The sequence below is a fragment of the Callithrix jacchus genome, chromosome 5, assembly GCF_049354715.1.
Source record: "Callithrix jacchus isolate 240 chromosome 5, calJac240_pri, whole genome shotgun sequence".
NCBI lineage: Eukaryota > Metazoa > Chordata > Mammalia > Primates > Cebidae > Callithrix > Callithrix jacchus.
The window spans coordinates 120,666,711-120,680,217 of NC_133506.1; the positions used below are offsets into that span (position 1 = coordinate 120,666,711).

The 13,507-nt window shown below is 46.3% G+C and overlaps 2 pseudogenes across 2 annotated transcripts in view; one reads left to right on the forward strand and one right to left on the reverse strand.

Annotated features, from left to right (window-relative positions):
- The window catches only part of LOC144582688 (cbp/p300-interacting transactivator 2-like), a 42,793-nt pseudogene that overhangs the window by 5,553 nt on the left and 23,733 nt on the right, over window positions 1-13,507 (forward strand). The gene's annotated exons all lie outside the window — the stretch shown is intronic.
- LOC144582687 (cbp/p300-interacting transactivator 2-like) overlaps window positions 99-13,507 on the reverse strand; it is a 37,178-nt pseudogene continuing 23,769 nt past the window's right edge. Inside the window, exon 2 of the transcript XR_013535936.1 lies at window positions 99-11,764. The product of XR_013535936.1 is annotated as a cbp/p300-interacting transactivator 2-like (transcript). The remainder of the gene's footprint in view (window positions 11,765-13,507) is intronic.

Sequence of the window (13,507 nt, forward strand, 5' to 3'; positions counted from 1 at the left end):
GAGAGACTATCTGGACAAGTTTCTCAGTACTGACCGATGGTTATGTAGCTCTGCTAATCCCAAACCATTACAGTTTTGGTCATCAGTCTTTCTTTTTCCTTCTTTCTTTCTTTCTTTTTTTTTTTTTTTTTTTTTTTTTTTTTGAGACACAGTCTCACTCTGTTGCTCAGGCTCGAGTGCAGTGGTGTGATCTTGGCTCACTGCAACTTTCGCCTCTTGGGTTCAAGCGATTCTCCTGCCTCAGCCTCCTGAGTAGCTGGGACTACAGGCGCCTGCCACCACGCCCAGCTAATTTTTGTATTTTTAGTAGAGATGGACTTTCACCATATTGGCCAGGCTGGTCTCGAACTCCTGACCTTGTGATCCACCCGCCTTGGCCTCCCAAAGTGTTAGGATTACAGGTATGAGCCACTGCACCTGGCCGGTCATCAATCTTTTTAATGCGGAGACTGGGTGGATTGTGAGTCCGCTTTTAGATTTCCATGGGGACTGGCCCTGTAAACCTAAAGGTCATCAGTACTGACAAAGATAGTATAAGAGATGGCTGGTCTTCACTGACAGACACTCTAAAAACATCTCAAGTAAAGGGTTCCTCAGTATTAATCAGGTGCCCTGAAGCTCCCCATGGGATGTTAAGAACAAAGCTTGGGTGGCCTGCTGAACACCCAGCCTGTCCCCTACTCTTCTCTCTGACACAAGAGACATGCCATGCAGCTACACCACCAAATTTCAGTAGACTGGAAGGATTATGAGGAACGGGGGACCCTCTGTGGGAATGAATACAAAACCCAGCTGCTGATTCGTGATTCACGAGTCCTGGTTTCACCCGTCTCCACTGCACCTCTTCCCTGGTATATGACATATGCTGACAGCAACCCCGCTTCCCAAAGTAGATTGTTCTCATTTCTGTCTAAAATCTGTGAAGGGAAATAGAATCAATATGCTAGAAAGAACAAATTTCTTAGAGTTAGTGCAGTCCCAGCATGTCAGTAGGGAATGAGTCTGGCTGCCGAGATCTTTATGGTTCTAAAGGAGTAGAAGATAATGACTGCTCTACTTCTGGTGCCCAAGACAATCTCTTGTACCGCTTGCCTCTCTACCCCTCAAACTCTAACTAATAGGAAATGAAGCAAAAGAAAAGAGTTCCTAGATCAAAACTAAAAGTGTCTTGTTTCTTGTTCAAAGATAGACAGGAAAAGAATGAGGGAGCTAAGAGGTCAGTGGGAAACCTTCTCCATCCTTTAAAAAATTAGGAGGAAAAAGGTATTGCAGCCCTCAACAAGATGTTTTTTTTCCCCCTACTACATGCCAGTAAAACTCAGACCAGTAGTTCAAGCAGCAAACAGCACTGTTCAGATCAGCTCAGATGAGAAGCTAAAAGAAAAAAACTCTGTGGTTATTTTGTTTACATTTGGTAATCTCATCATCTGTAAAGCTAAAAACTTACAGTGGTGGCCAGAGTTCAAGTGCAGTTGGCAGATGGAAGCTGGCTAGAGGAAGGGGACAACTGGAAACTGAGGCTAGAAAGAGCTGTGGGAAAAGGTCCAAGGTGAAAAGCAAGGGGGCTCTGAGGAAGAAAAGAACTGTGAGGAGGAAAAATGCCTTCTGGATAATGATGGGAATTAAGGAAGGCTTTAAAGTCTTAACAAGGGTTACTAGAAGAGAATCAAGTGAGAAGAGGGAAACATCAATAGAAAGCAGATGCTAAGAGACAGCTGATCTTTCCATTGGAAATGGATGTCTACACATCTTATTCTAGAGTAGCAGTGGGAGAGATGCTATGGCCATCTTTTCTTCCTTTCCAGCTGTTGATCTGCTTAGATTCATGAATTACTCAGTTTCTTCATTCCTGGGAAAGTCTGATTGCTTTTTTAAAACTTCAATTTCTTTTACTGTCTCCAAACCTTTATATTCTATGTTGGAATTCAGAATTCACAGAACATTGATGCAATTTTTATAATTTTAACTGTTCTGGGGGAGCAGAGCTAACTCACAGGCAGTGCACTCAATTTTTAGAGTGATTATTTAAAAACCAAAATCATAGCTTTGTTTGGAAAATTTTTAAAAATCAAAATACCAAGTCATCTTAACTCTCCCACTTTCACTCAGTTTAAGCAGGAACAAATCTTCCTAGAATGCACATATCCAAACCAAACCTCTCTCCCGGCAGAAAAAAAAAAAAAGGGCAAACAGCAAGCACACAGCTCTTTTTTTAAAAAAGCTTTTTCAAATTTGTTGCCCTTTGTTACTATGTACTGCCTTCAAGGCATTTCTGGGCAACCTCCTATGATTTGCTGACACCTACAACTTCGTCTCATTCATTTGTTCCTCAGAGACCCCAACGGCAGTCAGAGGACAAGCTTTTTCTTTTTCAGTTGGCCCACTGCTTTCCAAAGGCCACCCGTGATTATTAGGATGAAAGAACAGAGATCACTTCAGCTGAGGGGATCTACTTCTATGCTAAAAGAAATACTGAGGCACTCACAGATTCTAGAATTCCCAGAAATTATACTGGCTGGGCATGGTGGCTTCTGCCTATAGTCCCAGCACTTTGGGTGGTTGAGATGGGAAGATCGCTTGAAGGCAGGAGTTTAAACACCAACCTAGCCAGCGTAGCAGGATCTGCATCTCTACCAAATAAATAAACAGCCAGACATGGTGTCGCACACCTATAATCCTAACTACTCGGGAGGCTGAGGTGGGAAGATTGCTTGAGCCCAGTTACTGAAATGTACAGTGAGCTATGATTGTGCCACTGCACTCCAGCCTGGGCGAGATCCTGTTTCTTTAAAGAAACAAATTTAAAAAATAAAAAATAAAAACATTACATAAATAGGTCGGGCATGGCCAGCACTTTGGGAGGCCAAGGTGGGTGGATCATGAGGTCAGGAGTTCAAGACCAGCCTGGCCAAGATGGTGAAACCCCATCTCTACTAAAACTATAAAAATTAGCCAGGTGGCAGGTACCTGTAATCCCAACTCCTCAGAAGGCTGAGGAAGGAGAATCGCTTGAACCCAGGCGGCAGGGCTGCAGTAACCTGAGATCGTACCACTGCACTCTAGCCTGGGAGACAGAGTGAGACTCCCATCTCAAAAATAAAAATAAATAAAGAGAAAACAATTACTCTGGTTTCCACATCTCTGAGCACAGAGCAGAACAAAAGTTCTTGGACAAATGTGGCTTTCTACATGTCAAAGGAAACGGTCCAATGAGTTCTGGAGATTCACCTTAGACAAGAGAATGTTTCTATATGTTTTGCTTCGTGTGTGTGTGTGTGTGTGTGTGTGTGTGTGTGTGTGCATGTGTGTGTGTGTAAGAAGCAGTATTTCTCTGTTCAGGGCAGGGATTATATCAAATACTTTCAGCTTTTACAAATATAAAAATTGATTTTCCTACCAGTTCTTGAAAAAATAGAATGTTTTGCCTTCACTTTTTAAACTATCTACTGGGAACCTCTCACCATGTCTCAGTGCTGGAACTAGAACCTGGAAAACTCTTAGAATTTTGCTTAGAATTGTGGGAATGAGTAAGATGCTCCCTATTTTCAGGATTTTTTTTTTTTTTTTTTTTTTTTTTTGAGATGGAGTTTCGCTCTCGTTACCCAGGCTGCAATGGCACGATCTCGGCTCACCGAAACCTCCGCCTCCTGGGTTCAAGCAAGCAATTCTCCTGCCTCAGCCTCCCGAGTAGCTGGAATTACAGGCGCGCCACCATGCCCAGCTAATTTTTGTATTTTTAGTAGAGACGGGGTTTCGCCTTGTTGACCAGGATGGTCTCGATCTCTTGACCTCGTGATCCACCCGCCTGGGCATCTCAAAGTGCTGGGATTATACGTGTGAGCCACCGCCCAGCCTATTTTCAGGATTATCTCATTAGCACCTTGATTCAATTAGGGCTTACCGAGGAATGGGCTATCACAGTGATGGTGGTGGTAGCAGGGTGCACATGTGTGGATATGTGGAGAAACCCAGGGCACATGAGATTTCAAAGTAACACACATTGAGGAAGCAAATGGTGTGTGCCTCCTGAAGTTAATTAAGCACAGTGAGGGCTGGGGAGATGGCAGCGGAAAGACCATAAGAAGCCAGGCATTGCACATGGACGCAATACAGAGGAAGGGACTAAGTCCATTTTGTTCACTGCTGCATAGGGGCTCAATACAGTTTTTTTGAGTGAAAAGAATAAAATGCAGCATAGGCTGCACTCTACGAGGCCACAGAGGAAAGACACTGTCGGAGTTGGTGAATCTGTCGTGGAAAAATTCTCCTAAAGGAATGGCTTTGACTGAAGTTCTAGTGTTATTTTTAATTTTTTATCTTGCCCCCCACCTTCCTTCTCTGGCAAATCGCACCAGAGACACCTCTTACTTCTCCTATAGCCCCCTTCCCCCCTTTCCTACAATGTTCTGAAGAAAAGAACTTTTTGAGGATAGATGCTTTGTGCCACATCTCAGAAGTCAACTTTAAGATCATTGCCGCGGAAGCAGCTTTGAATCAACTGACAGGCAGCTTCAAGAAAACTAATGAGGACAAAAATCTTAGGAAGGAGTAAATCATTTCTGACAATAAAGTCGTCTCCCCTTTATCCCAGTCTCCCCTTGAAGAAATAGTACCCTTCCAGGATACAAAAATAAAATATCACTGTTTTTCGTATTTGCCACCCCCAAATCCAGACAAGATTACGGAAAGGCTCAGTTTCCTCACAGTTCTAGAGAATACTCTGGATTGAACTACAATTCTAGGTCACTTTTGGAAATCAAACTTTTAGAATCTAGGGAACTACAGATGATTAGGATGATATCACAAGTTCAATTCAAGGGCAGGGAAGGAGAGAGTCAGAATAAAGATTGTAGATTGAAGAATAAAGCTGGGACAAGTCAAAAGAGCCTATATTTGTGAAATTATATAAATTCTGGTCAGTGCTGACAGCACTGGGCACCCATCCTGACCCAGGATCTAAGCCATACAGTTACCACCAATCTGGGCAGTCTGGATCCCAAGTTTTTTCTATGGTTCACTTTTTTTTTTGAGATAGCGTTTTGCTCTCATCGCCCAGGCTGGTGTGCAATGGCGCAATCTCGGATCCCTACAACCTCCACCTCCCAGGTTCAAGTGATTCTCCTGCCCCAGACTCCTAAGTAGCTGGGATTACAGGCACCCGCCACCATGCCCAGCTAATTTTTGTTTTTTTAGCACACACGGGGTTTCACCATGATGGCCAGGCTGGTTTCGAACTCCTGAACTCAGGTGATCCACCCACCTCAGCCTCCCAGAGTGCTGGGATTACAGGCATGAGCCACCATGTCCCAACCTCTATGGTTCATTTTAATGAACTTAAAATAATAATGATCATCATCATCATTAGCCATCATTAGTCTCTGTAAGCATTGCTACCAAATGATATAAAAGAAAACAAGCCACCTAATGTTTCTTTTCAGAGACAGTAAGAGATAGAGTGAGAACAAAAGGGGAAAGGACAAAGATATATTGACAGGCGAGGTCTAGATGGAATCGTAGTGCGCAGTCATCTAGAAGTCTTGTTAAAACATACATGGCTGGTCCTCGCCTCCAGAGTTTCGGACTCAGCAGATCTCAAGTGGGGCTGAAAATCTGCGTTTCTAATAAGTTCCCTGGGATGCTGATGTGGTCCCCTGGGAGCACACATTGAGAACTGCTGCACAATCGGATTTGGGTAGGCTGCAGGTCTATAAAAAATGGTTAACGGGCCAAGCACAGTGGCTCATGACTGTAATCCCAGTACTTTGGGAGGCCAAGGCAGGCGGATCACCTGAGGTCAGGAGTTTGAGACCAGTCTGGCCAACATGGTGAAACCCTGTCTCTACTAAAAATACAAAAATTAGCCAGGAGTGGTGGCAGGCACCTGTAGACCCAACTACTCAGGGAGCTGAGGCAGGAGAATCACTTGAACCTGGGAGGCAGAGGTTGCAGTGAGCCGAGGCTGTGCCACTGCAGTCCTGCCTGGGTGACAGAGACTCCATCTCAAAAAAAAAAAAAAAAGGTAATAAATCTGCCTTCCTTCCCTGATGCCTGGAGCCCGTTGAGGGTAAAGGAGATACGTATTGCTAGCACTCTAGAGGGAGAAGGGGTATAAAGGGATAGTCCACTACCAACCCACAAAACTCTTAGGTCAAGAAGAGGAGGCTGAGGACAGACACCTAAGAGAGAAGAAGGGAAAGGGAGAGGGGAAGAGGAGAGTGAGAGAGATGGATACTTTCTTTCCAGTGTGTCCTACGAACTATTGATCTGCCTGGGTAACACTCAACCTTGGCTACCGTTTTACCACAGCCACGAAGAAAAAGCTTTCAATAAAATTGACCCTTAGGTATTGGAGGCTCTCCCTTAAAGACCACAGCACTGCTCCAGGGAGAAAGGGGAGCTTAACCGCTTGCTGTTCCAGAGCTTCCTCCCCAACCCAAGTCAAACGAAGGTGTCCTTGTCATCCCTCCTGTCAATAAAATGACCCAGAGAGAAAAGCAAACTACTCCTGGTGAGATTCAAGTTCCTAGTGCCTCCAGGACCTGCAGGGATTAGGCAATGAGAATCGTTTTCACTTCTTACTAAACCACTTATGTGCCTACAGTCTCCACTTATTGGGACGTGGCGGGGGGGGCGGGGGGGCGGGGGGTCCATGTTAACTTCTGTGTTGAAAGCACAAATCCTTATTCTTCTTTCTAGCTCAAAATGCTCTAGCATGGCCCTCATGTCCCTGAACCTCCCTGCCCAGTTGCAGGCTTCTGCCCCTATTCCTAAGAAACACAGCACTTACTGAGATACAAACTAGAAGAACAATGTGATATAGGACTCTTTCTGGTTTCGGAAGTAATTCTGTATTTTTGTTATTATGCTTTCACTTGGTTACAACCAAAGTTATTGTGCAAGTTGCCACTATTTTAGAAAATTAATTGCAGTTCTCTGTTACAATACTGTGCCTGGTTCCAGTTAGAAAATGAAAGCTGAGAAGGGAACACAGGCAGTTTACTGTTTTGAGAATTCAGAAAAACTTCAGCTCAGCGGCCTCTAAAAGCCTAACCTAAAAACAAAACAAAAATTAACAAAAAGCTCTCTCTGGCTCAAGTAAAAGGGAATCAGAGAGAAAATAAGACTCCGAGTCACAGAGAGTAGCATATCCAGTCTGGAGGAACTGCAAATGGACAGTGGGAAGGGAGAGAGAAAATATATGCCCAGTCGTACCTGATTTACCCATCATTAAAACTGGGAGGATTAACATGGTGAAGAGAGAAGGGAAAGATCAAAAGGACCCTAGATCCTAGCAATCAGGACAAAAATTAAAATGAGTCAACATAAAGAAAAGACTCCAGCACATACAGCAATTCAAGGGAGAAACCTGGAAAGCGTCAACAGCCGAGAAAAGATGGGAGGTGAGGCCAAGACAGCCAAAAAGCCGAGTTTGGTAGGAAAGCTTGTTTTAGAAATACTAATCCTGGGTCCCTCTGGCTCCCATTCTTATTCTGATTTTAGGTTTGACATAGATCTGTATTTTAATAAGGGCCCCATGTAGTTCTAATGTAAGTTGTCCAGGAACCACAGTTTGAGAAGCACAGATCCAGAGGTCTGAAGAAACGCTTGGAGTAAGTGCATCAAGGCTAATGGCAATTAGCAATTCATTTGCAGAAGAGTTTTTATATGGGATTGTGTCAGAGATCATCTCTTGGGGAGAGATGTCACTTAGTGCCATCTTAAAATAAATCAATGCTCTGGAGGATGTTCTCCTGGGAATGTCTGTTGGCCCAACACATTTGCCTTTCTGTACATGACCACAGTGAATTCCAAGAGGTAACACCAGAGAAAGGGGGAATTCAGGGTAGCAAAGTTCTAGGACAGGCCCATTATCCACTAACGCATTCCTTTGTGGCCAGAGCTTGACAGTACAGATGGACACACCTACCTATACTTACCTGTACAAAGAGGGAGACTCTGTACTGTCCCATTAAACCCTTGCTCCCTGTTCTCAGACAAAAATTCACTTCTTGCCTTAAACGGTGATAGAGCGAGCACAGCTATCCAAAAAAGCTGGTGTCTTCCCTTCCACCAGTCACTGAGTTCAGGGACATTTGCTGAGTGCTTTGGTTACCTTTGGACATAAGGGGCAACAAAGACCTGGAAAACCAGAAACCTTTCTGTAGCATGGGGGCTTAATGTCAGACTGGGTGGACACGAGGTTGAGCTAAACCTTTTTGAGATGCCTTGATCCTGTCTCTTGGGTGACAGGAACATTTCCCAAATGGGAAATTTCTAGGTACTTCAGCTCCCTTTCTTAGTGCTTAGAGGCAGATGGTACCCCTACTGAAAATCAAAAAAGGCTCACTGGGCAGCCTGGCAGTAGCTGCAGTCACCAAGGTGCTGGCTAGCCTAGCCGCCTTGTGCCCCTTAGCAGGACGGCCATGGACTGACTGGATTACCACATCTCCTCAGCACAGTTCTCTAACCGCATTCCCTGAGCTGCCAGCCCTATATGTGACAACAGATCCCACCACCTTGGCTTCTGCTTTGTAACTGTTTGTCTTCTGCCAGATGTTTCTGGCTACTTACGGAAAAGTGGAACTGTGCTAGGACTGGCAGGCTATGTGCAGGAGTTGGGCAAGAGCCCTGTTTTACAAGAGAGGCTAGAGAGGTCTGTCAGAGCTACCGAAACAGATCCTGTCTCTTAATGATGATAAACAATTATTCCACAATTAGGCTGGAAGGTTTAGAAGAGCAGCTGTTGGGACTGGGATTCCAGGTGGCGAAAAGCAGAGACCAGGTACTTTTACCAGCCAAGTCTGCTTAAGAAAAGCAAAAGAAGATTTAAATGAAAACTCAACTTCTATCCTCAAATATCTAGATAAGAAATAGGCTTGATGAACATCCCATAATGACTTCTCCTATTCACCCAATGTCAAGTATTTCTAGCCATATGGCATTCAAGATCAGAACTTTCTTGTCATTGTGATATCAAAAGCAGAGAAAGACGTGTTTCCCTCTCAGAAGCTTGGTGGGACACGATATTATGTTATTACCATCCATCATTGGTTCTGCTAGTTGCCACCTAGAAATGATGAGGATGCTTTTTTTTTTTTTTCAGGTTCTCTTTCATTCACTCATGTTCTACTAATTGTTAGGTTCCCTATGAAGTTCTTGGACTTCGTCAAGATAAAACAGACGCAGCCTCTGCTCTCAAGGAGCTCAGAGTCCTGAGCCGCCGCCTGAGCCGCTGCCTGAGCCGCCGCCAGAGCCGCCAGGGTGCTGCCGCCGCCTGAGCCACTGCCGGGGCGCTGCTGCCGCCTGAGCCGCCGGGGTGCTGCTGCCGCCGCTGTACTCGGGGTTGCAATCTCGGAAGTGCTGGTTTGTCCCGTTCATCAGGTGGCCTGCAGCAGGGTGCAAATCAGGCATATAATGGTTGTTGGGGTTAGGGGTGATGGTTGAAATACTGGTTATTGAGCTTCTGCAGCTGCATGCTGGCCGGCAGGGAGCCTCCCTGACTGGCCACCGGGGAGGCCATGAACTGGGTGGGAGTTGTTAAACCTGGCTGCGGGGGCCAGTGCGCTCGCGGGGGGTGCCCTCCGCTCACAGTCCCTGGCCCCATGGCGTGCCTGATGCCGCTCGTGGCATTCATGTTGCCCGCGCCGTAGTGTATGTGCCCGCGCCGTAGTGTATGTGCTCGCCCATCAAGGCGTGCTGGGGCTGCTGCTGCTGCTGCTGCTGCTGCTGCTGCTGCTGCTGGTGATGGGGGCTTGGGAACTGCCCCATGCCCGTGCGGTGGGCAGGTTGGTGGTGCAGCCCATTGGTGCCTTGGTTCATGGACATCATATGGTCTGCCATTTCCAGTCCTTCCGTTTTTGCGATTTCTGCTCCGAAGACCGAGGGCGGGATCGTCGGGTCCAGGATCGGCTCAGTAGCACAGAGAGGGGTCCTTCCTGGAGTGCAGGGCGCTTCGTGTCGCGTTGTCGGCGCCGAGGTCTCGCAGCGGCTGCTGGGGCAGATTCAGAGCTGTTCCCTTTTATTTCCCCTCCGCTGCGCTCACAGCTCGGCGGCTCAGGCGGCAGCAGCACCCCGGCGGCTCAGGCGGCGGCTCGGGCGGTGGCTCAGGCTGCGGCTCGGTAGGGAGCCCCCGGCAGCTGCCAACAATGAGCTGTCTCTACAGAGATTTTCAAGTGAGTATTATGTCTTAGGGGCCTCTCGCATGGCAATAGAGGCTTTATGTAGTTTAAGGACACCAGGCTTTATTTCGGTTTAAACTAATACTTTTGCTGTGCTACAAGGATTCCATGGGGTTGTTCCTGACAACCTGGACGATCAGTCTTTACTGAGTTACAGGCATGGGCAGCAGCAGTAGCAGCAGAGGTGTTTAATGGTCCTAGTGAGTACGGACCTTAGGACACCACGTAATGGCAACTTCCTCACCCTCTCTCGCCTCTTTCTTTCTCTTTTCCAAATGACCGCTCTTTCAGGAATAACTAATTTTGAAATGCTTGGTAGACATCAAATTGGAGACACTGAGTAAGCACTTTTTTGCCTATGAGACTGGAACTTTGGGGAAGTGATCTGGAAATGTAAATCACGATGTATATGATTTTCAAACCATACAGGTGCCCACTGGGGACGCGCTCACCGAAATGGCATTAGGACCTGAGGGCCAACAGAACAGAGAGAGATTTCCCAGTATTCTTGCCCTTCCAGGGAAACAACTTTAACTCTCACTCTTCTCTTTTTCTCCTATCTTCATATTCACTTGCTCATCCTGGGGTTATCTCACAGGACTGTGGTGGGTAGTGCGATAAGAAGGTATATACATACCGAGTTGGCCAAGAGCCCTGGACACTAGGTTGAGCTAACCCTTGTTGAGATGCTTTGATCCTGTCTATATGTTTGATATATAGAAGTATTTAATAAATGCTAGCCACTGTTATCATATAGCCCATTTTTTAAAAACTGATAACATCCTGTAATTACTATTTTGAACCCACTTTTTTCATTTACGACATTATGAGCACTGTTCTATAAGAGCATTTTAAGGGCCAGTGGAGCAATTCTATCCCTGCGCCATCATTTGTTTAGGCAACTCTTAAACAAAAACAAAACACTACTTAAATTTAACCCAAGGTGACACCAGCAAAACAAAACAAAACACTCCCAAGGCAACAATTTGACATTTTTCTGTACGGTAACCCTGCTGTGAACGACCTTGTATGTAAATCTTTGTACAGTTTTCTGATTATTTCCTTAAAAGTTGGACTGCCGGATCAAAGAGCTCACACATTTTAAGAGGCTTGAAATACACAGTCCCAAACTGTCTTGGCATGTGTGTGCCATTTATTCCTGGCCATCGTAACAGGAGCATGTGGTAGGACTCTAATCCTGAGATTCTTCTGCAATGTTACTAGTCAGGTAGCCAGGACTCCTGCAAAGCCATCTCTCTCTGGCCTGTGCCCCAGTGAAGGTAGGGGCAGTATATGACCATTAGTCCCACTCAAGCCATGCCTCACCTAGGAATGACCATGCCAAGGCACCAGCGTCCCTCTGTCATTAGGTCGGGCTTCCTATCCCTTACCAAATCGCTTGGCATACAGCATTTCACCCAGGTTATGGGGGGCCAGGGAGTACGCTGCCAGGATCCCTTCATCGGGAAAGCCCCTCTGACTGCTGGGGATGAAAGCTGCCAGGAGCTGGCCATCTGCAGAAATGTCACAGCTGGCATCACTGTAGATCTTGCAATTCTGCACCAGCACATTCATGGAGGCTGCATCTGACAAAGAAGGAAAAGAGGATAAGAAACTTTGGAGTTGATACTGTGAAAATTCTGGGGCCAAAAATGTAAGGGCCTTCCTAAGGTCCTGAACCTTGTCTAGAAATGCTAAAGGATACCTTCCCATTCAAAGTAACATGTCAGATGAACAAAACATAGGAGGCAAGTAAGATATGTCTCTTCTCCCACTTTAGTAGGAAACTACAGGAGAGTCAGCACCACCACAACCACCTGCTGAGTCTTAGTTCACACTTAGGAAACATCGCTTGAGAGATGAGATTAGGAAAAAGTTATTAAAAATTATTCCTAGAGAACCATTTAACCAGTAGGAAAATTCACCAGTAGAAAGTTACTATTAATTGACATTGACCTATTTCCAGATATACGATTTTAGATATCAGGTGAATTTCATGACCAGTAAAGATTGCTGCTACAATGTCCTATCTGAGAGATGATCATTTGTTAGTCGCCTTAAAATAATGAATACATTTCCAAAATGGTCTCTAGCATTTCGTTACAGAAACAACTGCTTCTTACCTCTTTGCCCTACTTTCCCCCAAAAAACTACTTCTTTTTTCAAAAGAAAGTCAGCCATATCTCTGTTGTGCCTAAGTTCAATGTTTCTTGATACATGTAATTCTACCAAGGTCTTCTTAATATGTTCTTTTAAACAATTGAATTATCTCTTCAGATTATTAAAGACTAATCCTAATGTGGACCTTAGGATACAGTTTTGAGTAGAGTTGATAAAAATCAATTAAAATAGTCTCTTTAAAAGGAAAGAAAGCCTCTTTAAGGGAAGGAACCAGAGTGCTGAAGGAAGGGAAGTCCGTCTGCATGTGTGCAGGGAGACTGGGTAGGAAAGAGGAAGCCAGTGGGGGAGAGAGGTTGGAAAACATAAAATGAGTTACTTAATTGGTAATTAGATGGCTGTAGACAAGCAAGTTAAAAGGCTAAATGGAAGGGCAAGTTTCCATCTATAGAAAGCTATATAAGACAAGGACTCCCCTTGTCCCCTTATAGAAAGCTATATAAGACAAGGACTCACCCCAACCCTCATTCCATTTGCAAGACTCATACACATGTGCTCCAGGCGAGCGAGCCAGGTCGAAGGTCCCCGGCGCGCCGCGCTGAAATCTACTAAGTCTTCCCGACTGTGAGCAACCCCGGGGCCCAGCCTTCGCGGCCCGCCGCGATGCCCGGCACCTGGCGCGGGATCCAGATAAAGAGCAAGGCTGCTCGCGCTGTATGAGGGAAATTACTCTTTCTGCGAGTCAAATCCTGAAGGTGACGTGTAATCCCTGCACGCAAGGTGTGGGGACGGTAAATAGAAACCGGGAGAGGTTTGGGCAGAAGCTGAATCGCGAAGACAGGGATGGGCGCCCTGACTCGCGGGTCCGGAGCTGAATGGGGGCGGTGCTGGCGGGGACCCCTATAAGGACTGTGGCACACAAGCCACCCAGCGTGAAAAGTGCGCTCCGGCCCTAGCCGGACACGGTTACCTGGCAACGACCCGGGCGCCCCAAGTACACAGCACGCACCACCACTCAACACCAGCACCCAACACCAGCACCGCACCCCACCCAACACTAGCACGGCACCACCTGCTCCACCACTACCACCAGCACCCGCTGGGGCAGCAGAGAGGGCGCCCGGCCCGAGAGCGCGAGGTGCGGGCGCGGGCGTCCGAACCCCGCAAAGCCGCCGCCCTACCCCACCCCGCCCGGCCGCGGGGCCCCTTAC